At 44.8% G+C, this 26,823-nt stretch overlaps 1 protein-coding gene and 1 long non-coding RNA gene across 2 annotated transcripts in view; one reads left to right on the forward strand and one right to left on the reverse strand.

The window, feature by feature from the left end:
- The window catches only part of SPTBN1 (spectrin beta, non-erythrocytic 1), a 90,130-nt gene that overhangs the window by 56,197 nt on the left and 7,110 nt on the right, over window positions 1–26,823 (reverse strand).
- Window positions 18,876–25,626, forward strand: LOC104909461. Its single transcript, XR_792332.3, has 3 exons — window positions 18,876–19,641; window positions 21,575–21,750; window positions 23,694–25,626. It is a non-coding gene; the product is annotated as an uncharacterized LOC104909461 (long non-coding RNA).

A 26,823-nucleotide genomic window follows, 5' to 3' on the forward strand; every position in this document is an offset into this window, starting at 1 on the left:
CTACAGCATCCCACTCATGGGACTGCAGAGAAGCAACAAAAGCCTGATGACCAAGGCATCAGCTGAGGACAGAAAGCTGGGAAATGAGCCCAAGGAAAAAGAGCATTAAGGAAAGAAGTAATATAGAAAACAGTGGCAAGGAGGAGGGATCTGAGAGCAGATGAGCGCTTCACCTGTGGTTTATACAAACCCCACCCAAGATTTCAGTTCCTCCCTTGCATTTCTGAGTTTACTCTTGCTATTTAGCCATGTGGTAGGAAGTGATCCAAAGCTAATGCACTGAAACTGTCCCACATGTAACAGCTCTTACCCAGCTATACATTAAGAAACTAAAGTAAAAGCTGCAGCATCTTCTAACCATGCCGCAATTCACACCAGTGGTGTTACACCACAGCTACTTCAATCTTGGACCAAAGGAAAAAAAAACAGCATTTCTGACCAGTGGAACTGGTCATCTTTCCAGGCAGTGATTTAAATGCAGTATCGACTAACCCTAAATATATTCCTTCTGAACTGTTTATAGCACATTCTTGGTTATATTGTATCCCCGTAAGTGTTTGCCTACCAATGCTTTTAGTTGCAATATTTCTTGAAATGAATGAGTCACAGCACTAAAAACCTTGTAATGGTTGGTGCTTTTAAAAGAAAATCCCAATAGAAATTACCATGTCCCTTTATCAGCTCCAGTGGATTAAGCAAGCCCCAGAACAGCTCAGCAAGTTTATTTAATCACTGCACAACCATAACATATTCAGAGTTCCCTGTGGTTACGTTCATCTTGAAGAGAAAAATGGGTAGACAGTGTCCTAAAGATAAAGTTGGACACAGAAAATATTAGATAAACAAGAAAGCTATCAGATATCACTATGAAGCTATCCATTAAAAAAAATCCTTGGTCAAAAGCTACGGCTACCAATAATCCCGCCCCCCTAATTTAGATCACAAGAAAAGCAATGGGTGGGAAAAGAAGAACATCCATGTGTTTTTAATAAAAGATGAAGGATCAAAGCCTAATTTCAAACAGAAAGGACACAACGTAGGAAACAGAGTGACATGCCGTGTCAGGTTGTGAAAACCTTGGTGCCGTTCCATTAATTGGCAGCAACGTAGGATTTCTGTTGTTGAGACAGAGTCAAAGGAAGGCACCAGAGAAGCCGAGCGAGGGCAATGCTTGCAGTGGGGCAGGACAGTCCCTCCATGCATGGCGCCAATGTGGCCAGGGGCCCCATGGCTCTCCACAAAACCTCCCCACCCCAGCATGACTTCATGGCCCTACGAGGGGACATGGCCATGCAATCTCCAGGCAGTGGGGACCCAAGGGTAAAAGCCTGAGAAAGTTCAGGAGAGTGACTCCTTTCCATATGTGCTGCCTGAGCATCTTTAAGCACGCCAACTTCTTGGTGAGGGAGAGGGTGGGAACACTCCCTGTCCAGCTGGGGGGCCTCAATGCCTCGGTAGCTCGGCACCATTATGTGTGTTTCCTTTAGTCTAGTTCACATACAGCTGCTGCCTCTCCCCTTTTACCTTCCCGTTTCCTCTGTGTCTCTTTCTGTGGGCCTCTAGTTCCTGTTTACAGCAGAAGTTCAAGGGTTCGGTTGGTTTTTCTGGCCCCTCTGCTCCCCACCCTCGCTCTGGTCTCCTCACACCTCATCCCCACCCACCCTCTGCGGAGCAGCCTGCTCCCCGCTCGTGCTGCAGACAAAAATAACCTCCACGTCCCCTCAGAGACAACAGCTTCAGCCATTCCAGCACGTCTCCACACGCTGAGCCTGCTGCTGCCTCTCCTCGTGTGCCTGAGCAGCTCAGTTGGCTGCTGGGTCAGGTGCTGGGCCCAGGCCCTCCCCACCGATGCTTCCACGATGTGGCAGGCAGCGCGTTTCGAAAACTGGCTGACTGGGGCTGGTTGTGTTTAAATCTCTCCTGCTATATGGCAATTTCTTCTACATGCTGTTTCACAACGACTGCAAGTTTTTGCAATGCTTTCGCCATCCCTTTCAGACCCATCAACTGTATTTTCCTGCTGTGTAATTTCAGGTCATAGCACGTGCAGAAGTAAAACTGGTGCAGTTCTGACACGGAATACAACTACAGCTATTTCAACACACAGTGCTATACAAAAACCTGTATGTACCCCAGGAGCCAGGTGCACCCATGAGTGACAATACCAGAGATGGGCTCTGAAGCACTATTTGTGCACCTCCTGTGACCGTTTTGACAGATGTCCTTCATTCCTTCCAAACCACATGTTTAGGTTTTGAAGATTAATTAAAACTAGAGGATACGGGTGGGGCTCCAAGCAGCCTACAGCTTGTGAAAACATTTGTTTCCCAAGGGTAAAGAGAAACATACGACATGCAAAACATGCACAGCAGGAAAACGGAAGGGGCTCTAACAGCAGTATTGATAATAGAGAATCCAACTTATCTTGAAGCAACACTAGGAAGGAAATTTCCTTTATGCGGAAACCCTCCTGACAATACCGCTAGCACATGGCAGCTTGCAAGCTCCAGCTCTGTGACCGAGATAAATCAAGGACCGACTTTGTTTAGAACTTCAGTAAATAAGCTGGAGTTTGTTCCCCAAAATCCACATAAGCCAGGCCAGGATGTCAAGCAGCCATCCAAGCCCCTTTTCCACCACTTCTCCCTCTACTAATTCAGTGAGGAAAACACTTGACCCAAATGTAGTCATTTTACTGCTTTGACTGACCCACCCGAGTCACTGCAGTGAGAGCAGACCGTGGGCTCCATCTCCTCTCTGTTCCACATGCTGAGTAAACAAAACAGTTTGGGCCAGAATAATGGAGAACTTGTAATAAATGCCTCGCCAAATGCATTGTTCCAACGGCTGGCTGAGAGAAGGACAGGCTGCTCCTGCATGCCAGAAAGTGCTATCAGCCCCAGCCCTTTCTTGACACCACCACTAACCGCTCTCGTGGCAAGGGTTACATGTGCGGCCGCTTGTTTGCTATAAACAGCCTCCAGACACTCTGCTCCCTTCCATACCGGTCAAACCACATTTTCAACACTCTGACCTTGAATCCGTTTAGAACTGAATGGCAAGTATGTTTGGTGCTCACCGCTGCCAGCCCAGCACAGGTAAAACAGCTTTCAGAGTGCAAAAGCTCCTGCCAGCACCTGCATTGTAAACGCCTCTGCACCCCATCTGATAAGCAGTGGAGTGCTCTGAAATGACCTGAATAAATAGAGAAATAAGCGCATAAAAGGGAAGCCAAAAGCAAGAGTGAGTGCCAGGACAGTCCTGGGTGCTCGCTGTCCTGGCCAAGCCCAGGGTTTGGAGGCACCACAAATTCTCCCCACTGAGCCCCACTTGATCTGTGCAGGACCGGTGTGTGTGGGTCCCTGTCACACCTCGAGCAAGGCAAAGTAAGGATCAATTTTAATTCTTAACTGCAAATGCTCGACCTCCTGCAGGTTTAAATCTTCCTTCGTTCCATGCTGGAAGTGATTTTTCTGGCTTATTATTTTTTCACTACAGCAACAAACGCAGCCAGCGTGCACCCTACATGAAGCATTGCTAAACACATACTGACTCAGAGATCAGATGAGAGTTGCTCCAGGCACTCCACTTCTGCTGATATTCAATATCCACAGCTTCCCTGAATTCCTCAGATCGTAACCTCGGCTAACTGTGCAGAGAGAGAAACAGAGCTTTCTTTCACAGGACAATGTTGCCATTACTGTAGGCTTTCAGGGTGCAGGATATTGCTGTGTGTTTTCTCAAAGATGTGAGGATATGGAGTTCAGCAGCCACCAGTCTCACAAATCCCAGCCTGGAGGTTTTCACCCACTGGCAGTGCTGTGGGAACAGAACAACGTTGGCAGCTCCCATCCCTCGCATATCTATGCAAGACAGAGGAAAGCTGGGGACTCTCAGGCTGCCCTTTCTAGGCACACCACAGCTCAGCAGGGTGGCAGGGCCTGGCTGCAGGTTGCCGAGCTGCTGCAGTGCTAAATATGACACTGAGGGGGAAAAAAACACCTCTATGTGCCTGTACTGGTGCAGCTAAGGAGAGAAACATCAGCCTGGAGAAACACTCCCTCCCAGAATGATGGACTTTCCACTCTGTCACCTAAGTGCTGCGGCAGTGAATGTGGCCAGAAGCCTACAGAGAACAACAGATAAGAACTGCAGTCAGATACCAGTTAGACATACAGAGTCTGCAATAAAATGTATGGGAAGAGATCTGCAAAAAAGAAAATGATGGAAGGAAAAAGGATCGCCTGGCCAGGAGAAGGGCTACTAATTTCTTAGAGGAATGGGAATGAAATGAGCTTCTCACAACATCTGAGTGCCCAATGGCCATTTCCCCTTCAACAGAAAGCCAAGAGAACTGAACAGTGGATGATACTTCCCTCCAGCTGCAGATTGTGGGTTAGGACCAGAGGCAGGATAGGATGAAAATGGAAAGAAGGGAGATGAATGTAGGAAATAGAGGTTGGTAACAACACAAGCATGCAGAGGCAAGCAACTGTGCAGAGCGAGACCTGCAGGAAATAAGCCTGCGTCCTGTGCAGGCAGCATGGCTGTGCTACATGTGGGGCTGGTGCTCCCAGGTGAGTGTTAGAACACAGCATCTCCTCTGGCTTTCTTCAGATTGTTTAACACAGAGGAATGATGCTGCTGATGATGAAAGTAGCCTGTGTTTGCTATGGTTATTTATGGTGCAAAATAGTCTTTGGTGTGACTCCCCAGATAAAAATGGTGAGACTATGCCAGATTCTACATGCTCGAACATGACTTAGACAAGAACTTGAATGCAAATATGAAAGATGACAAAGCAAAGAGGTGATTCTGTTTATACCATGTTTAGCTGGTGATTTTTGTTGGGAGCAAAATCCTTGCTGCGTTCCCAGCCCTTCCACATGGAGATGATTGGTCAGAGGGCCGGGCTGTGCACAACACGCCATTCTCTTTTACTAGGAAGCACCAGCCAGCTTCTAAATCCTATTAAATATCTACCCTTCTCTATTAAACATTACAGCCAGCATGTGACTACTTTCACTGCTGAAAATGCTCTGAAAAAGAAAAAAGGGAAAGCTACATAATGCAGCATGTGGAAAAAAAAAATTCTACTGTTTTCTCTTTGATGTCACTAACCCTCCCTGGAACAATGAAGCGATGCACAGAACAATGTCCGGGAGCCAGCCAGGCGTTACGGGGCTGGGAGGGCAGCTCCCCCCATTGTCTTTATTTTTACACAGGGTTTATGGCATTTTGGTGTCAGCAGTACAAAAATAACCCTTCCGAAAGCCAGCTTCTGATTCACGTAGAACGATTGTGTCCACCTGCAAAAAGGTGCTGTGAAGGCTCCCAGAGCCAAGTAAGCGAAACACAGAAGTCATCTGGGTTTAGCAGATTAAACTCAGCTGATTTTTTTTTAATTATTTTTAATTCTGACAACCAAATTGACGTATTTAAGCAGATTTGGAGAGAATACGTGCTCAGCTCTCCCTATGTTGGCATAAATCAGCAAACTGCCCCTTTAGCATTAGATAGACCAGTACCTCATCTTCATGCTGCATTTGGATAAGTACATTAATCATGTTTTTACAGCAAAATAACAAAAATAAAGTGGAATAAAGACATTAACTTTGTGGCCTAAGGAGTGCTGAATACGTAGCTCAAATGGAGATCATTTAGAAAACAGCATGAAAAATACCTCAGTGTTATTTGTATTGAAAATAAAAGGACACAAATGCCTTATTTGATGTGTTTTGCTGCCATTTTCTCTCTTTGCACAGCAGACAGTTCTCTTCTTCAGGAGTATGGAAAAAGCGTTGGCTGCCCCAAGCTGCTGGAATTCCCACAGAACAACGACCAGCCTGAGGTCACGGAACTATTTCAAGCACATACAGTCTTGTGGGGTCTTTGCAGTTTCCTTTAGAAAACATTATGAGCATAATGCAGGGAAGTGCCAGGGTTTTTCTGGAAGGGGGCACTGCTGTTATTTTTAATTCATGCCCAGTTCACTGGCTGAATAGCACTGGGAGCAAGGGTGAGGGCAAGGCTTGGCACACACAGAGAAGACAATGGGCACTCAACTACGTAAAGTCCGTCTCATTTCCTCCTGTGCCTAGCAAGCCCAGCAAATGAAAGTATTTTTCCAGTGCATTCTACTTGTTTAGAGGAAGAAGAATGAAGGTAGGATGAAGGAGTGTTGTGTTTTGCTTTTTTTAAAGATTAACCCTCGCTACAGTTGATGCAACAATTCTCACACAAGAGTAAGAGTAACCGGCTGTTTCTGCAAAACAACTATGTGGGCAGGCTGGGATCCTCCTTATCTAGGTATTTGGAAATACGAAATTATAACTGTTAAGCAGAGGTGAGTCAGTAAGGGCAGGGCTCTCAAGACGAGGAACTGGATCCTGACACCCATCCCTTACTGAGCAAAGCCAGGTGCAGCAGGGACAGCAGCTCGCAGGGTGCACGGAGCACGGCAGCTGACCTGCTGCTGGTGCAAGGCTGAGTGTGTGCAGGCAAGGCGAGCTCCGAGGCCTCGGCCAGGATGGTGTTCAGATAGCAGCACGGGGCTCACCGTGACCGGGCCTCACCAGCCTTGGGATATTCACACCCCTGCTGGGCAAGACCCTAAGCAACACTCAAATTGCCACTGCTTTCAAGAGGTTTGTCGGACCTAATAAAACTCCTCATGTCCTTTCCAAGCCAAGGAGTTCTGTGATTCTGTGAATTTTAGCAAGCTTAAACAAACACAAGCCAGAAAACGAGCAGCTAGCATTCCCATGCAGTCCCACTGAGGGATTCCAAAGAGCTGCAGGTTCTTTCCTTCATCTGAGGCACAGGCATAGACGTTACGTAGAGTGAAATGTCAAAGCTGTGCTATGTTTTCACCGTGCTCCTTTAAAACCTCACTGCAGTCAAGATGAAAGAAAAGCCAAACCTTTGTTGGTTTCATGTTTAAATCTAATTTCACCTTAATGACAGAAAACCATGAATAGAAAATAAATAAATCTATGATGAATGCATTTCGTCCTCTCAAAATATTAAATCTGAGTGCTAAGAGATGTTATCATTATAATTAGTTGCTGTTAAATTATAATTTTCATTATCGCAGAAATATTTTAAATGGAAGAACACGTATTTAAACAACCACCGTGTTGATCAGGGATTAATAACAGTTCCAGTTTAACAGGCTGATTTTATAGCCCTGCTGAACAATGTGCTTAGTTCATCCAGTTGCCATGGTCACAGAACAATTTATTATTGGTAATTGCAGGCTGTAGCGCAGAGGCAGCCGCACTGCGCTGCACTGACGGCTTTGAAGGAAAGCAGCAGTGCCACAGCTAAGCCAGGCCATGGCTCAGCATGCTGCATGGAGAGCTAAGCTAAAACCCCAGAGGCACCCCCACAAGGAAAGCAGGAGGCCTGACACCCATAAAGACACGGTAAATTACGACAATTACTGTGTAACTGAAGGAACCAAAGGTATTTATAATGTGCAGTTATTTCTAAGAAGGGAGTTTTAAAAATGAATGAAATTTAATGAGATTTAAAACAAACTGCTAATAAGAAGCATTAGAGGAAAAACCCCTAATCTTCTCTTGCTCTAATCTGCAAACCCATCATGCAGAGCTCCTGCTGAGTCCTGGGGTTGTTGTTTGAGAACAGCAGAACTTGTGCCTTCACCTGTAAAGCTCCAGAAAATGGAACCTCAGCTTTAACACAAACACACATTCCAGTCAGTCACTCTATATATTAAAGCTCTTCTTTAACAAATCCACACGTTAATTAAGAAAATAAGAATCTGTCTTTTCGTGCCATACTTGCTCTCTTGTGACTTCTGAGGTACAAAGCTGCACATAAATTTTAATTCCTCACCTCAAAATTTTCCTGCCAGCTTGTTTGATTCTGATCCAAAGGTCCTTCACTGATCTGCTTTGGTGGAACAATGGGGCATGTTTAAGCAAAATCATGTAGTCTTTGGAGTCATGCGAGAGCAGGGGGAAGAAAAGATACATAAAATACAGTATAATTTGCCCATAGAATAACTTTCAAAGCAATAGCAGGAAAATGCAAAAACTCCCTCTGTTTGAAACTCTAGATGATCTCTGAGATCTAAAAGGTGACGCAAATTTGAAGGAATTCGTTGAGTAAAATTACACTTTGAACATCTTAAATATGCATCTTCGTTCAGAAACATCACTTGTTTTTCTAGTCTTACAGTCGACTCGTGAGTCGTTCTGGATTGTGCAATGCACTGACTAGGCAAACTGAAACGCTCTGCATGGGTACAAAGGTGCAGCTTCTGTGTAAGTTATCTGTGAGAACTCCCAATAATTTCCCTTCACTTCCTTTAATTTTTTAGCACAGTTTAACTGCCAAACATTATCAGATCAGCGCCATCCATGGAAGAAGCACCCAAACACCCCAAATGACTGACGGCCTTCAATGCACTGCAGTGGGCTCTGCACTCTGGCCTCTTCCTCCTCAAAAACACACTGTTGTGAATTTTACCCAAAAATAATCCTATGCACCTTCATAGGCAAATTGCACAGAGATGCAGGTTATACACAGGCAGTTGTGAAATAATGTAACTAATATAAAGGCTGGAAACTCACTGAAATCCAGCAGGACACAAGGACTACAGAACGTGAAAATGCATCAGTGGCATCTTATGCAGATTGCATGCACCTTATTTGTGTGTTCCCAAACCAGCACGGTGTTTTCCGGATCTCCAAATGTACAAGCACATTTCAACTTCACTCAAATGCACAAGAATAAGCTCCACGAACACATATGAATCTAAACTGAACTGCAGCTAGTGCCACAGAATTGTATTTAAACTTGGCAACACGTGCTAAACTGGAGAGCTGACCTGCATGGCACCAAACCCAAGAAGGTGGTCTGGTGTTAGGTAGCTCACATGTGTACAGCTGAAAACTCTCCTAGGAAACAACTGCAATGGGCCACACTCATGGAGAGTGGAGAAGAGGTGGAGGACAGCCTGTGCCCAGCCACTGACCAGGTGCTGCAGAGGTCATACGGTGACATTTCAGTTGGTCATGCAAAACAAAGAGAGGAAAAATCCCTTTTTGGCTGCTGCTTTGAGCTGATACAAGAGGCAGGTGCTGGTCCTTGTCCCACCACAGCCAGCCCAGAACACAGCACAGCTCTGTGCTCCACCCCCTCTGGAAGGCACCCATCACATGCCCATGGGGACTTCATAATATATCCTACCAGGCATCTTTCTTTATTTTATTTACTTTCTTTGGAGTGAAAGGAAGCATGGAGAGAGAAGAGGATTCAATAATACATGAGTAGCAATGGATTTGTGGAACGAAATGTGCCACAGCCTCCACATCTCTGGCTGTGAATCACTTGCATGAGGACTGCAGCAACAGCCACAACCAACCATGTCTTGCACAAGAATCTGTTAGAAGCTGCTGGGTCACCAAGTGCACATGTGGAAGGGACACTGGCCAGGATGTCACCTGGGGCACTGCTGGGGAACAGCCTAGAGGTATTTCCAATTTTCTGCAATGGCTTTCTTGTGCTGGGAGCAAAATACCACTTGTCACCAGGTAAGATCATGAGGACAAAGTACAGCTCACATCTGCCAGGTGAGTGAAATTGGTGGGGAATGCAAAGAAGGAATGGGAGCAACTCACCTCTAAGGAAGCAAATGTGATCCCCACCATCGTGGCTAGAATGTTTACTGACACCCTTCCCTCAGACTTTGGGTTCAAGATTGGAGCCTCAATCAGTGATCCCTCATCGATGTAACTGAAGACGTGCTGAGTATTCATGGTCTCCTCCACACCTCCAGCCCCAGCAATGGGCCTGGCCTTCTCCTTCTTTAATCTGCTTGTGATGCTGAGCACTTAAAGGTAGGGTTAGCTCCCCAGTGCACAAGAACAGAGCAGAGGTCAGAAGTTCAGGATCAAACCAACGTTTCTAGACACCTCCCCTGTGCATTCAGAGCAGTACAGAATTGTCACTCCATAACGAATATTACTCATGCAATCAAGGTACAGTCACATCCGCAATTTCAGAGCAGTCACTTTCATTATATTGCCAGGCGAAGTGGAAAGGCTGAAAGGAGGAACACACCCTGAAAAAAGGGCAGTTGCACTACCAGAGTAAGTCAGTTTCCCTGGAGATAACCATGGAAAGATATTAAACGAGATGCAGAATTAATAATTACCCAAAACAAACTATAGTTATCTGACTGCGGATGACACAGCCCTATTATCACTCTCCTGTTTTTCCTGGAAACAAATCACATTCAAAAACGTGGAAACACTGCTCGGGCACAACAAACACCATGAACTGGACTCTTGGTGTTTTTTGGTGAGGGAAGAGGAAGTCTGAACCCAACAGACGATGTCAGCTTGGAGAAGCTGAACCCACAGAGGAGTTATCTGAGAACGAGGGAGCAGCTTCATTACCCTCAGTGGGGCTCAGATCAGCAGAGAAGCGGCTCTGCAGATTTCTGGAATGCCTGCCAAGCCCTTGAGATACATTTAGATATCTTTCTTAAAGCAGAGGGCTTTTACTGAGCAAAATCTGGGCAGCCAGCATTTCTTTTGTTCAGACTCTTAATCTCTTCGCAACAGGGCACTGTTTCACTGTTTTGCTGAATCCTCACAGACATGAGGGCACCCCTTGTTTGTGAACAGAGTGCGGAGGTAATGCAGCTAATTGCTGTACCTTGGCACCGCACTGCTCAGCGTCTCTTTTGCATCTAATTCTCTAGGGATTCTACCTAAAAACTCCATTCTGACAGAACCAAAACAGACATGAGAAAATCCCTAACAAAAAAGCCAGCCACCCAAACCCAAAGCAACCCTTCAGAATGTTTGCCATTGTGACAATCACTGAAGCAGTGGCACTTTCTGCAAGCAACAACAAACGTGATTTCTGTGCAGTGCCATCTGGGACCATACTACTTCTGTTTGCTTACACAGGAAATACATAAAACTTCCAAATGAGAAATCATATTTGTGACCTTCCTCCCTGACCTTGATACAGTTCTGCTGTGCAGGACTGACTATTGACAGTGCACACATCAACTAGAGGACTGACCTCATGAGCAACTCACCATGTACACATAACTCGGGCCATGCTTCCGAGATTTCCAGTTCCTAATGCTTATGAACAAGCCCAGCTTGACTGAACATGGCATTATATCTACATTCCCAGCAATCCCATGAAAAGGCCGCTTGCTAATGTCAGACCTTTCACAAGACCTTTGAGAAGCCATGAACATGGCCTCTAGACTATGCCACAATTTGTCCATGCATGTCTGTTCAGCTGCACTGCTCTCCCCGAAAACTGAAGGGCCTTTTTCTTTCAGCTTCTTTCTAAGTGAAACAGTGGGGCATTCAGCCCGGTCGGGGAGAGTGGTTAATATTAGTTTGGCTACAGTCGTTCTCCTTCAACAAAGGAGGCTCTTAGCCCGGGATACCCGCGTTCCAGCAGCAAGTGCACAAGGGCTTTGTGTTAACGTGGGCTCTCCCGGCCACCGTGACCTTAGGCTCCACATCAAAGTCACAAGCATGAGTGGTCACCGTCCCGCTTGTGTTTTCTCCTCTGAAAGAAATGCAAGGATTCCGCTCTATGCGTTTATAAGAGCGACCAGCAATGTTAGACTGTCCTTGCATGCCCTCCGTAACTGCATTCGGGGTATTGCAAAGGACAGTAAGGCCAGAACTCCTTTGGGTGCTAATCCAGCTCCATTCAGTATGGGAACGGGATGCCATGTTGAAAACCACATCAGGAGAAAAGCCCTCCTGCTCCATTGCAGGGAAGCACAAACACCCTGCATGCCAGGCCACTCCTTCTGCAGCCTGCCCACCAGTGACCCTTCCCACAGCAGGAGGCTGCAACAAGATGATCTTGAAGGTCCCTTCCAACCCAAGCCATTCCAGGACTCTATGACCCTCTGCTCAGCAATAGCCAACACATTTCACGCAGGGAGAGGAGCTGCTTGCTAACACCTACTAGCTAACTTTCCATCTCTGGAGTCTTTATGTCCCTTCATCTGGATGGGAAGCAGTCTGCCACCTGCCCACCTCCAGCATTAACCTCCAAATGAAATCGCATATTTGTTTTCCTGTGGGAAGAAAAAAGTAGGTTCTAAACCTTTATTTTTTTTTATTCTCTCTTTCACCATAGCTTTTAAAATTAAGAGAGACCTGTTTCCAGTATTTGGCCTAGCAGTTTTCCCAAACCTGTCCATCTAATAAAGAAAATTCGTTTTCACATAATGAAAAAACAACATTACCATACTCCACTATTAATACTTAATACTTCTTCATTCTACTGAAACAGGAACAGAAAGACCTTCAGAGTTGTTGGCAATCAAATACTCTTTCAATGAATTGGCTCAGATCAACATCCTCATAACATTACAGCAACTTCTTCCAGAAAAGTCAGAATCTGACCCCGAGGAGTACACATACCTTCCCAAGCCCCATGTCCTGCACTATGATATCACAGAAGAGCAGCTTATTACAGGAAATAGGAAACTTGGATTTTGTCAGCCATGCTGCAAAGCTGCAATTTGATTTTCTTTGGCATTTCTCCTTAGTTTAGTAGCATTTCATCCATTTTCACAGTCAAAGCATGCACCCAACAGAAAACAAAGATGAAAAGAAAAGAAGAAAAAGGAGGAAATCACAACACAGATTTGAGAAAGAGCTGAGGAATGAAAGCCTATCGGTCTGGTTCTTTATGACCACTTTCACCTCCACCCATATTCTTCTTTACCGCTTCTCTTTCCACGGAAGTCGCTGGCTAAAACCGTAATCAATTTGAATGGGGCTCCTGGACAAAAGAAATATTTGGACTTGGACACTCCTGTGTGGTTACAACATGCCTAAGGTACTTCAGGATTCTCTGTGGCACTTAGCATACTAGAGGCAGTCAGTGCAGCAACACAAAAGCCAGTTCCCACATGAGAACAAGTCTCTGTATTTCCACATTTGCAGAGCTACGGGCGTTACACCCCACAGATCACCTTACCGTTCCAGAAGGTAACCAGTGGCCTCCAGGGTATTCAAAGATCACCTGACTGTCACCTGTGACAACATCTGCTTACAAGCTTTGTTTACTCCATAATATCAGAGCCACAAAGGCGCACAGCAATTGTCTTAGAAAAAAATAATACAAAAATTTCCACTATTTTCTAGATCTGGAGTTTGGATGAAAACAAAGTTCCTTATCCAAACACATAAAAACTAACATTGTAAACAATCAGAAGCGGAATAGACTACCACACAAACTTGAGGCAACAGCTCCGAGCTGTGAGTTTTCACAGTTATTTCAGTCAGGAGTCAAATCCAATTTAAACATTTACTTTTTCAACTCTATCATTACTGACCACATTAACAGAAATACTCTACCGGGTGCTGTTTAAATTTGCCCTCTACAACTTCACAAGTATCAAAACCTACAACCAAAAGGACAAACTGCTCAAAATTTTGAAGACGTGATAAAGAATTCAGAACTTTTAGAAGGAGGACACAACCATTCTCTTCAGAACCTGGGATATTATCAAATCTAGATATGTCTCTAACAGTAACACCTTAGCCCCCATTTAGCTAACCTTGAGCCACAGCAGCACTTTATCTAGCAGTTATGGAGTTGCCGTGCTGCCCTGTACACCCTGTAAAATGGAAAGCACGCAGCACTAACATCTCAGACTCTCTTTCTCCACATTCATTCTAAAAGAAAACTTCTGGCACGAACTTTCTGTAAAGTTTTCCTAAAAATCTCACATTTATTTTGGCTTCAATATTATGACTGGTAAACAATGAGAGCGAAGTGTTTAAACGTTTTTATTTCCTGGGTGTTTTTCAGTTTAGCCTTCACAGACCCTATTCCAGATCCTTCCACGTGAGCTTGTTTTCTGTCACTTAAGCAAAAGTTACAGAAATGTAGGAGCAAAATAAGTTGGCCCACGTGTTATAAAATTAACCAGCAACAAACATGGACACTAAAACACGGCTTTCACTTCTGACCATGCTGATTTCAGCAGTCCCCATCCAATGGAAAGGCATGAAAGTGACAAGAACAAAATACAATTCCTAACAAGTGATTTGCCTCTCAATGGAGAAGCTGGAGATGTTAATTACAACACTCACCCAGTCATTTCCTCTAAGTTACATCCCAAAATTATACACTCCATTGGTTGGCAAGAACACTTTTTTTATCCTTTTCCAAACAAGTGTCTGCCTGAAACATTTCTAGACAAAGGAGACTTTGACCACTATTCAGCCACCTTCTAAGTCATAGATAGCTAAAATGCTCCCAAATTGAGTCCAGCATTCAAATATGTCTGCAGAACTACTTTATGACAGAAAGAATAAGGGCCCAGCTGACACAGAAATGCATTTGAGGTCATGTAAGCCTTTGCATTTCTGACAGCCCTTCCATCAATTTAGCTTCTGCCCATGTTCTCTGAAAACAGAAATCTGAACTATGATGCGACACGAAGATTTTGGAAGGGTTGCAGACAGCAGAAAAATCAAGCAAAATTTGCCACAGGAACAAGAACATATTTGCAATTCAAATAGGTCTGAGAGGGGAGAAAAAAGCATGTAAACCAGACACATTTCATCTGAAATGAAATTAAGCCTTTCCTCCTTTTCCCCTTTAGGGAAAATTACCATGACAAGAAATGCCAGTGACCAATTTGGTAGACAAAGTAGGGCATCCTTCAGCAATTGCTGCCTGTAGCTATGCAGGTCACTGCTAGCAAGCGACTGTGAAATCCTCTAACACGTAAATCTTGCAGCAAAGAACGCAACTGTTGAAACTGTCTTTTCAAAGGGCACCCACATAACTCCGGAGGATCCTGAGCAGAGCAGATTTCACAGCCCCACCCGAGGCCTGGTCCTTCAGCTCACTGTTCAGATCTTGCAGCTCCCGATTCTCCCTGGGCATAGGCAGGGAAACGGGGACAAGACTCTTGCAGACAAGAAATGGTATTTCCTATCTGAAATGCAACATTAAAATAACCCAACACATCAGAACATATTGCACGGCACAGCGCAGAGCTCCACTGGAAGCCGGCCTTCCTCTGGAGGTTTATCAGGAGCACAAATGTAGCTCGCTCCCCTCCCCCAGGATTTCAATCTGTAATTACCACTCGAAATCTTGCACCTCTGGCACAGTCCTAGAGCTGAGACCCAACTTCCCAGTTACGCAGCAGGAACTGATAAGGGCACCGCTGAGTGCCAGCAGTGTTCATGAACACCACGCTGCCCCGTTAGCCAGGTGGGAAGGAGTCTGAGCACGGCGATGAGAGCTGCTCATCTCCCCTAGCACCAGCACTCTCTGCCCTTGCTGGGGAAGGTGATGCAGCTGCCGAGACCTACTTCCAAATTCCTGACTTGCATTAACCTCTTCCTGCCAACTCTACATCCCCGCCAAGCCACAGGATCCTGCAGTGTTAATGCACCACAGGTGATGTCTTGGTTTACAGTTATAACTTATCTGTTACGCCTGTCATGTAATTGCTCAGCTGAGCAGGATGAATTTCTCCACTGCCATGCCCTGCATAAGCTACATGGCAACACGTTTTCCACAAACAAGCTTTGGGGTCCTGTCTTTACTTGCAGAGCTACGGCAGCCCTACTCCAGATCTCTTTTTACTGAACAACTGGCCATGAGAACCAAAACTCCACGCCTAGGTTTAAACGATAGCAACTGCTGATACCATCTCTCACCTATCATTCCAGGACAGGGTGAACTAACCATAATCAGAACTGACAAAGCTTACTGAAGACAACAGGACTTGTTAAAGCATTTTTCTTTTTACACCTGCACTGACATTCTCACAAGGGCTAAGTATGCTGAGAAGTCCTGGAGATTATCTAGTTTTCCTCCTCCAGCCACGGCCACTTTAATAGGCACCTCCACTATTTGCATCATCTCCACACAAGACTTCAGGTTTTTTTTAACACCAAGCAGCCTCGATCCTCAGATCCATTTGTATCGGCATCTTCCACTGCATCTTTCCTCTCTGCCCCCCGTAGAGCATATGGGAGCAGGGATCTCTGCAAGGCGACTCCAGGTGCAGGCTGGAAAATCTGCTCAGAAGGCTCTGTCACCATAGCCAAGTTTCTTAAGTTTCCATAAAAATCACCACTTCAAGGCACTTAACAGAGGTGGAATGTAAGAGTGCCTAAGTGGTCATTTGAATTTGCATCTGAATTTCCTTTGTCCTTCCAGGCTAACTTGTTTACCAGGATTTGTTTAGCATTTGGGGGCAGAACTCGTTGTCTCCTGGCTTCTCTTTCCTTCTAAGCAAAACTCCGTGCCAAACCCACCCAGCCCTCTACCTTAGGAATCAGAGAGTGATTTGATCTTATTTGTTTGTATGCCTTCCAGTCGATGATAAAACTGCACTTCAAGAGTACTATACATGTATTTAGCTCACCCTTGCTGGGTCTGTGTCTGGCACCGAGCAGGCTGCAGTGCCACAAGTGCCTGCAGTCTCACTGGAGCTTCCAGCAAATACACAAAAGTCACTCGAAGGTACTACAACTCCCAAATAATGGCTTTCAGCTATTCCTCAAACAAAGAGCTATTAATCCAAGGAAAGACACCTTTGTCAGCAGTCGGGCCACTCCCTTTGTAGCACGAAATATTTTGTAAGGTTATTTAGCATTTCATGGAGTATCTAGTGCATAATTTAAAACATTTCCTGTACTTAAGCTCCACCCTGTAGGAGATCATCGTCAGCACTCGTTTTCAAGCCTGTCTATCCTCTGCAACATGAATAAACAGCTAGGGATGGTCTATTGCAAAGTCCCTCCTTATGCTTTCAGAACACAGTGTGTTATCTTCTTCCTTACAGGAAACTGCAGTAAATTTAAGAGGAGTATTGCAGTCTTCCCCCCCAAAGTCAACACTGCATTCCACTGCAGGGTAAACTCACTTTCTGTGCTTTCAACACTGCAGTTTGCTTTCTTCTTTCAACGTCATGTAAACATGCAGATAATGGATTCCTGAAGCAGTGACCCTGAAAATGATAAAATCTGCCTTCCTCCGGCTGCTACCTTCATCAGCACAGAAAGAGGTGGGAGCCACTAGTTCTCCCCCCGTGCCGCAAGCTTACCTCGCTCATTTTCAAGCAAGTACCGCAGCCTAAGACCTGACAGACGTCCAAGATAAAGCCTCTAATGTATGTATTCCCTCATGTGTAAGTTTGGAGCCTGGACTTTCCATGCCTTCCTGAGGAATGTCTCAGTTATCAGCTCTTAAAATGCTGTCATTTTATCTTCTTGCATCCAGAACGCAGCCATTACTGTGAGCCAGTTTACAAGATAAACACAGTACTATGAATGAAAGATTTTCTTGCCTCTCTCCTTAAGCCAACAACTGGGAACATTCTTCACTCTAACCAAGGCTCTTCCTCCTTCTCCAACAGGAACCACAAGACCACACTTGCGGTACAGATCAGCGTGAAATAAGAAACATGCTCAGAAGGGATGAACTTCACTGTACTTGGGTTGCAAGTATTTACAGTCACATGGCTACAGAGGAGGAGGTGGTTTGGTTTTGGTTAAGAATTCTGATTGATTCTGAACTGCACTGCCAGAGCTCATTCATTCCTGAGAATTGCCTTGCACAGGAACAGTGGTGTTGATGTTCTTGTGCCCGAGGCAGAGAAACACTGGGCACAATCCTGCACCACTGCAGCATGAGCAATCTGGGTTTCCAGCCCAGTTCAGAGGCCTATCCTCTGTCAAGTACATCCCATTCCCCAAAGGAAATAGCTGATTTCTCTTCTCACACAAATAGAGAATTTAATGGGAAGACACCGCAGAACACTGCCTCTGTCTAAAAGTAAAGTAGTAAAAAATGAAGGAAGCTGGGAACATTAAAGTATGCAAAAGTTTTCAGAGTAATCTACTATCAACATGAGCAAGGCATTTTATTTGGAAATGATGCAACTGCCCTTGGTTTGAGAAAAAGTCAAGCTACCTTTTCGTCTTTACAGGAGGTACACAGGCAGTTAGAGCTGCTGCACTGCACCCTGCACCCAAACAAAGCCAAGATTTCATGACTAATTTCCACAATTACGACTATCTCTCATTTAAGGCTAAAACAAACAGAAAGACCACTTCCTCACTCTCCCTCTTATTGTTCCGACTGACTTGGTCTGGGCTACTTCTCATTTGTAATGCTGAGTGCTCACAGTTGGACTGCACTGCACCGCTGTGTAAGACTGAGGACACCTTCAGAGGGATAAAAGTCACACAGGGGCTCTTAAAAGCACACACAGCTTTGTACTGTAGCACTGTTTTTGGACTCTGTATCGTTCCTGCCTCCCTGCAAGGAGAACAAGCCCAGGCTAACATATTACTGGGATCATATCATAGCAACACTTACAAAAGGAAAAAGAAAAAAAACAACAAACACACAAAACAGCACGGGCTTACCTTGTAACTGCTTGAATCTTCCTTCTAACTGATTATAGTTATAAGGCACCTGAGCTGCGTATCCTGGGGACAACGGCCCAGGCATACTGGTTGATTTCTGTAATTCCATTTACAGGTAACACAGGGATACGATGAACTGCAGCATAAAGAAACCACGGGTTTCTCTACCCCACATTCAGGTAAATCCCAGCTTCCTCTGAAGTTTGGCTTCGGTCCCTGAGAAAACGCTCTCACTGAGCCCCGAGCAATAGCAGCTCCGGTTCAAAATCCAGCGGTGTGGGTTGGCGGCACGTTTTCTGTAACAGATTCAAACTTAAAGCACCAGGAAGAGTTTTTTTGGTGGTGGTTGTTTTTTTTTTTCCTCTGCTCCACTACAGTGCTTCAATCAGGTTTCAAATGCCCAGCTCTGGTGAAACTAACCTAAAGAAAAGTGAGCTTGCGTTTCAGCCCGGAGCCACACGCAGCCGTCCCAGCAGCGCTCCCAGGAGCCGCGCACACCTCAGACCTTACGGCTGGTTTGTAATATAATCAGCAGCCGCCCGGGCGGAGGCTGATGTCACTCGATTACCATACGGTACGGTAGAGGAAACGTAGGCTGTACCAAGGGCGAAGGGGCGGTGGAGCTGGGGAAGAGCGGGGCTGGCGGTGGGACGCTGGGGAGGCTCCTTCCGCTGGAAGCGCCCGGCGTGGCGGCAGCACCCAAACCGAGGGCAGCGTACGGGATGGCTGCCCGCGCCCCGCTGCACCACACGAGCCGGTGGTATCTTCCTAAACAAAGCTGGTGGAATTACACGCTTCTGTGGAGAGCCTCATGTAACGGAAAAGTCTCAGATTACTATCGCTTGAAAAGGAGGGCACTTCTCTTCATTTATTTTCAATACCGTTCGCTTGAAAAAGCAACACGCGCACAGAAGCACTCATTCAGTATTTAGCAGCAGGCGAGGAGAGGACTCAGAAAAACGTGCTCTCCAGCATGCTGGGTACAAACGAAACCTTTGTGAAGGGGTTCTGTAAGCAGCCAATTCCTTTCGCTCAATTCCATGTCGCTGCCGACGTGGAAGATGTTGACACGTCCCGTGCACGTGAGCGCAGGTGCCCGCTCTGCCTGGTGGAGTGCAGCTCCTGGAGTTGGCTTTAGGATGGGTCAGCTTTCCCTTGGGGCCGTGAGCTCCTTCCCTCACTTACACACAAGTGAAATGAAAAGGTCAGTTCTGCATTTATATTCTAAATCTGCATCGTTTGCCCATTTGTTTTTAGAACTGCTAAAACATTCACGCAAACGTTTTCTCTTTTTTTCATTTCTTGCATTTCCAAATTCCTTCCCAACTGAATCAATGTTCTCTTCTCCTCCCACTCCATCTCCTCCTTAAATGTTTCAAAATGTTGCCTTTGTTTTGATGCTGCAGTTTCACAAGTTTTTAGTCAGATAATAATTTCTGAGGACAATTTCTGTGGGCGAAGCACCCACGGGCTGATTGCAGCCCTGGCTCCAGAGAGGTGCGAGTTGGAAAGGCGAGCGGGTGGCACCGACGGACAGGGAACAAGGAGTGAGAGTGGGAACAAGCAGCGAGAGGTCCGGCTGTGAGCAGCGTTAATTCAGAGAGAAGGGATGAAGGCAGCACCTCCCAGCTGAAGCTGGGGTTTCCAAAAAAATAATAAATCCACAGTCTGCTGAAAGTGCCTGGCGCATCGCTCCCAAGGCCATAAATGCACTTAAAATATTTACAGCCTTTTACTACACTGGCTTACTTAAAACAAAAACCTAACTCCCATCCCAGAGTTCCTTATTATATTGATGCAGAAGGGCTTCTGCCAGCATCTTTCAATGAACCCCTCTATAACAGCAGAGCTGTGTTTAGATGAGACTTTTGGTGCTACAGTAGGCCTCAAGTACAGCCTAATGCATTTTGGTCTTTATGAAAGCTGGCCTCCAACCTTTTCAGTACTACCCAAAGCCCATTCAGCTGCCCAGAGAAGAAAGTGACCGTCTACAGCTGGAACACTGCTGTACAATGGAACGAGGTGCTGCAGGCTCGTGCCCCCAAATAAGCACTTGGAAGGCACGAAGGGATTTGAGGAAGCACCTGTACTCGCTCCTGCTGCAGGCAGGATGCTGCTGTGGGGACAACAATGTGCTGGTGCTGGCACGGTGAGCCCTGTGTTCCTGCTAAACCTTCCCCTGCTAATCCCTGTACAGCCAGCTGTCCCCAGCGCAGAGAGCTGTGCAGAGAGCTGCCAGCCACCTGACTTCCAGGATGGGGGAGGGGAGGGAAAGGGAAACGGAGCTGGTCATATACAACTGCAGACTCCTCCAAAGCTCCAAGGGCACGAGGACAGGCGCATTTCGGCTGCAGATTTTTTCCTGCAGCTTTCATCAATGGCAGCTTTTGCCTGCAACGTCTGACCTATGTCATAATTAAAGGAAACCCTTCCCTTCGAGAGCAGGCAGCCAGCCAGGCCCTACCTGCAGGTGTATCGGCTCACTGCTGTCCCACCTTGAGCAAACAGGTGTTGCTATGTGAGGCAGCCATAAGGTCCAAGAGAGTGACAGGAGAGCTGCAGTGTTTTTAACATCATTAAGGCCATAAATCAGGAGCCAGGAGCTCTTCCCCAGCTGAAAGCTTCCCCAGCGCCTTTGGGCAGGGGACACAAAAAAGCACATGGCCGTTATCAGAAATATTGACAAATAAAATATTACAAAAAATGGAACACTAAAAACTAAAAATAGTCATCTGGCTTTGACCCATATAAAACACAGACTGGCATTCCCCACTCTGCCATAAAATATTAACACCGCATGCATGAATTCACTCCTCAGATCATCCCCTGTGGGACAACTCAACGTGGTAAGCTTATAGATCCCAAGAAATACTGAACAAAAGCTGGATTTAGAGCATTTTTGTTCCTTCCCCTGTTCTGGCCTGCACACCGTGCTACATGAAAAAGTGAAGGAACTGAAGCAAGGATGAGCAGTGTAAGGTACACCACAAACAAAGGGAAAGCTAAAGGAAAAGGCAAGAATTTGTGCTGGAACTGAGTTTAATTTCTTCAGGATCTGACACAGAGATGCTGGGATGCTATGGAGAACTCAGCATCAGTCACTGTGAAACTCTGACCTCATTTTATCTACCATCCAGGTTGGCATGTGGGCTGAACAACGGGTCCCCAAGCAACAGATGTGACAGACTTTGTTAATGATGATATCAGCTCCTTGGGATGGCCCCAATCACCGGGTGCTGCCGACTCATCTGCCAGAGCATTACTTACGCTCTGCTGGGCCTCCTGTGGACATTTTGAAGGCTCCACTTAACAGGTTGGTAGTAATTCAGTAGAAGAGCAAAGCAAAATGGGGACCTGCCTGTATTTGTGAAACTCTACACAACTGTACGTAGCAATTTCTTAAAAACGGGCACCCTGCCAGTTCCCATTTTTATTTGGGTAACATCAGACCTAATACAGTCATTTGCTGTTGATTCCAAATTAGTGACCCTGCGACCAGTTTACTGCTGTTTGTAGCAAAGCACTGAATCAATTACAAGGTTCTCACATGCACAAAGCCCTTTTTTATACCTAATTTTCACTCATTCTCTTTTTTCTCTTTGACTAAGCCCTTGACAATGCTAATTAGATTATTTGTTATGGAGTGGAATTAATACTTTAAAGGCCATAAATAGGATAACTTAAGTCACACTCAGGCCATTGCTTATCAAATCAACCCAGCTTGAAATTGTGCATGGTGCAATTCATCACTGATTACAGTGTTGGAGAAAACTAAGGGGCAAATCATGTGTTAACTTCTAGTAATCAAGCAGGGATTTCTTTTCTTAAATTCTGCTCCCACTTTCCTCTTACAGCTCTGAAATACAAGTTTCTGCTTGTATTCTTTGAATTGTACCTCTCCCATGGTGCATGACTGGTAATGATGGTCTGCATTACTTGTGCACTCATTAGGAGTTATTAAATAAAAGCACAAGTGATTATCCACTTAGCCATAAATACATGCAGTAATGCAAAGTGTGACTTAGTTGCTGTGATTAGAGCTTTGCAAAGCCTCAAGGAGAACAAGAGGTTGATTGCAGTAACAGGAATGTAGAAGCAACATCTGGAGGCAGGTGCTTTCCCCAGAACAAAAAGGATCTGACCCAGGATCCGCTTTTATACAGCACTGCTGCTGAATTATTGCTTTTATCACGAAGCAATTGTATGGAAAGTAATTGAGATTAAATCTGGCAAAATTGCCACCCAAACCCCTAACTATCAATGTTTCTAAGGTTTAACCAAACCACCACTTCTCTCAGCCCAAAGAAAACCCATAACCAAACCCTTAACATATTCTCAAAAGAAGTATAGACCAAAAATTCTAATTTCCAGGCTAAGGATCCAGCTCATAACTCTTCTGCAGAAAATAACTGCTAGGTAACCTCATCCAGCCATCACTCCGTGCTGTTTTCCACCAATAAAGTCAGTCAGTACTGGCTGACTTTACGGGGTTGACAGTGAAGATAATGTTTGAGGTGGACACAATATCCAAACAGGCCCACCCACAAAATACATTCATTTATTGCAGATGTGAAAAACCAAGAAGGTAATTCACAAAATGTTCCCTGGGTACTATAAAACAAATGCAGGCTTTACACTGCTGTGTTCTGAGACAAAGATGTGATTTTACAACTTCACAAAAGACAATTATCTTTCTAATGGAAAGCAGAGTGCACGCCAGAGTTTACAATAATTACAAATCTGGTTAATCATCACCCTTGTCTTTCCTTCTTACTCTTATTTGCTCTTCTAAATTCTCTATGTGGTGACTAACTAGAAAAAATATCGCTAGATAAAAAGGATGATTTATTAATCTAAAATGCCACAAAAGCTATATGATATTTGATTCTCTCTTGAGAGGGACTAAAGTTCTTACACAGCCCCTCTAAGGCCACAGTTAAGAACTGAAAACTCCCATCACATTTGCCTTTCTTGACTCCTCTTGCTAATACCTCAGTCTGCACAGTAAAAGGAGAATGTCTCCTTACATATGCAATAGGTCCAGTAAGGAAAAAAAATTTTTTTTTTTTTTTTTTTTTCCTGTGGATTGTTCAGGAAATACTTATTTTTATCACATTTGACAATTTGCATAAGAAGAATCCTGAGGAGTTAGCTGCCTTCCCTGCAGTTCACACGCAAGCTGCCGGAACGCAGAGGAGCAGCCCACACACCGAGCACAAGTTGCTGTGCCAACTTCATTTTGTCTTCCCACTGCAGGTACAGGCAGAGCAGGTCTGCTCCTCTTACTAACTTGTCATTCCTGGGACACTTGGCAACTATCTCAGACGGTCAACTGAACACAAACTAAACAGAGCTTCTCGTCAGTAATGCTTCCTTGTCAGAACTGCAGTTTAATTCTTCTGTCTAAAGGGAGTTTTAGGTCAGTGGCAAATAGAAACTTCCTCAAAGTCCCTTCCTGATATGTTTGGGAGAGCCAAGGACATCGTAATGGAAGGGAAAGGGGCAGACTGAAAAGCAGGAGACCACAGAGACTGCTGTCACTAAAGGACCTGCACACACTTCCCTCCTGCCTGGCCCAGGTAGGCCTGCAGCAGCTCAGCACTGGTCCCTGGTACAGACCTGGGCTCAGGATGAACCTGCATGCGGTGACAAAGGCGGCACAAACCCTTCGGGAAAACTGACGGATCTGCCCATAATGTCAACCTACTACTGAAACTGGGTCAGTTCCACCTGGTTTCGAGTTTCAGAGTGAACAGTTTTCACAACTCCCAGATGAACAGGAAAGTTGACATGACTTTTGCAAGAGCATGTCCTTGCTAAGCACAGCAGCGGAACGCTTGCCAGAAAAGCCTGCAGAGAAGAGCTATTCTAGCATTTCGTGTCTGGAAAAGATCGTGGCTTCTCTTGGTGTGTATTCCAGTCTAAATGGCTTTTTCTGAGCTGTATTGCTTCCCATATCAAAGCAAGAAGAACCCCTGAAGTACCCCAGAAATGACACTTGCAGGTTTTCCTTGTGGCCCACACAGAATGCACTCAGTTTGCGACCTGACTTAGATGAATAACTCTTTTAAAAAGTCTATTAAAATCAAGCATGGCACACAATCATACAGTTAAGATGCTCATTTTCTCTGAAATTTTGGTGTGAAAGCACTTCTCGATTTGATTCCAGAGAAGAAGTTTTAGCATGCTATTTTAAAAGGTGATGTTTTTATTGCCTCTCCTCAACCCCTCTCCTTCTCTGACTGAATTGCACCCACATTTATATGTAGGGAGAAGAAAATGTTTCACCACTCCTTGATCTTTTCTTCCACTTGTCCTGTTTTCTTTTTTTTTCCCCCAGAATTAGACAACAAACAGAGGAAGAGATGCACTGTTGCTGCACCATAATCACTCGGGCATGTAAATTCAATCTTCTGTAGCTACCGAGCCAAATGAGAATCGGGTGAAAACAATAAGCAGGACACATTGATCTTTATAAATCTCCATAAGCCAGATAATTTATTTCTACCGTTTCTCCTGCTTCCCATATATGGTAGGGAAAGCAGGGAGGCTGTATTAATGTTTGTAAATATATCCTAATGGTGACCAGCCATTTCATAGGTGATAAGTTCAGGGGAAAGAAATAAGAAGGCACCTTTCTGCTCTGCCTGTTCCGTAACCGGAGAAACTCGAGCCTCTAAACTAGAAACCTCTGAACCAAACTGAGCTGCATAAAGAACCTGAGCTCCTCTTATACCTAAGCAACAAAGTTCCAGAACAGCATAGGTACAGGCATGAGCTGTTCCTATAGTTCATTCAAAATAAACTGGGGAGAAAACAGGAAAATGTTGTTAAAAAAGGTGTTGGAAGTTGTGTTCTTGTTGGTGTTGTTTGCTTGTAGTCCCAGATGCAGAACTATGAGCTGAAAGCTTCGTTTTGAAAATCAACATAAATGAAATGCTTCTTTCAAGAGAAAACCTCACCCACAACATTTCATCATCTGGCGACTGCCTGTCATTGCAAAGAAAAAAAGTTTAATGATCAACTGACTAAATACTAATTGTCTGACATAAAGTTATTATTCCACAACAAGCCATGTTTCATTCTCACACATGTACAAGAGCTGCCTGTGTACAACATACATCCACCCCAAAGGCTTAATAACATTTAAAGAAAGTAAAACAATGTTTAAAAAATCCACATTGTGCAACATATAGATACAAAGTGATTGGGGGAAAAAAAAAGTGTTGGCACTGCTCACTGAAAGAGATCAAAGCTAATAGGAAGAACGCTACAAGCTGAAAAAGTGCCACTCAGAAGCAAATTTTCATCATCTTCCGTGCTAGTCCAGTCTCTGCCCCTGTTCCTATTCATTCTGCCTCTTCCCATCAAGGCAATCTGGGTTTATATCTCTCCAGGATATTACCTCAAGATATGAATCAAAGCTCTGATCCGAGGAGATGATTTCATCACTAATCTTTCTCCATTAGAAGAACTCCAAGGTTAACAGAAATTAGTAAACATCTTTTAATCCTGTACTGCATTTTGCTTTGCAGTATGCTCTGCTAGACATTATTTATACTTCAGGGAGTACTTTCATGCAGTATCCAAGCAACAAATAGAAGGAAAAATGCACAGTACATTGCAGATTTGGCTGAATAAATAAAATAAACACAGAGACATTGCTAGTTAGATACTGAGGATGTAAGACAAGAACACTCTTTTCTGCATACACATCTTTTGTGGAAAGACACCTATTACACTGTAGATTCATGACTCATTTCTGAAGTGCACCCACAACCAAGCTCATCCCCGATAAAATCACAAATTAAAAAAGTGACATTGCCATTGCTGGCACACAATTTCTTTAAGTGAGAAATCCTTTCCAATAAGACGATGCAGCAAAATATATAGAACAATCACATTAGTTCAGTGAAGGGTCATTAACAGTTACCCCGTGGTTTCTCTGTATTAAGTATCTCTAAAGCATTGATTCCAACAGCAAAGGTTAAGACTAAAAAGATTGTAATGATCAGGTTTCCTATGGTGCCATTATGGGTTAGATTCCCAGCTGGTGGAAGTCAGCGTGGTCTCACAGAAGCCAGCAGGAAAATGCCAATCTGTACCAACTGACAATCTGGTTGGTTGGTCTCCTAAATCACCAACCTCTGCCCCAGCTCTGCTATTGCTCCAGGCTCAGCTCTCACTATGGAGAATGCATCTCACAGTGAGGCTGCTTCCTCTCTTGAAGCAGCTGGAGTAGGCAGCGTTTGATTCCACAAAGCCAACCCTGCCTTTCCTTGCTGCTCGTTGGATGTTGACGCAGAACGCTGCATCTCACTCATCCCATCTCTGCAAGCAGCCAAAAGCAAATCCCCTGGTGCTTTTACTCTTTCTCAACGCCGTG

The sequence above is a fragment of the Meleagris gallopavo genome, chromosome 2, assembly GCF_000146605.3.
Source record: "Meleagris gallopavo isolate NT-WF06-2002-E0010 breed Aviagen turkey brand Nicholas breeding stock chromosome 2, Turkey_5.1, whole genome shotgun sequence".
NCBI classification, from domain to species: domain Eukaryota; kingdom Metazoa; phylum Chordata; class Aves; order Galliformes; family Phasianidae; genus Meleagris; species Meleagris gallopavo.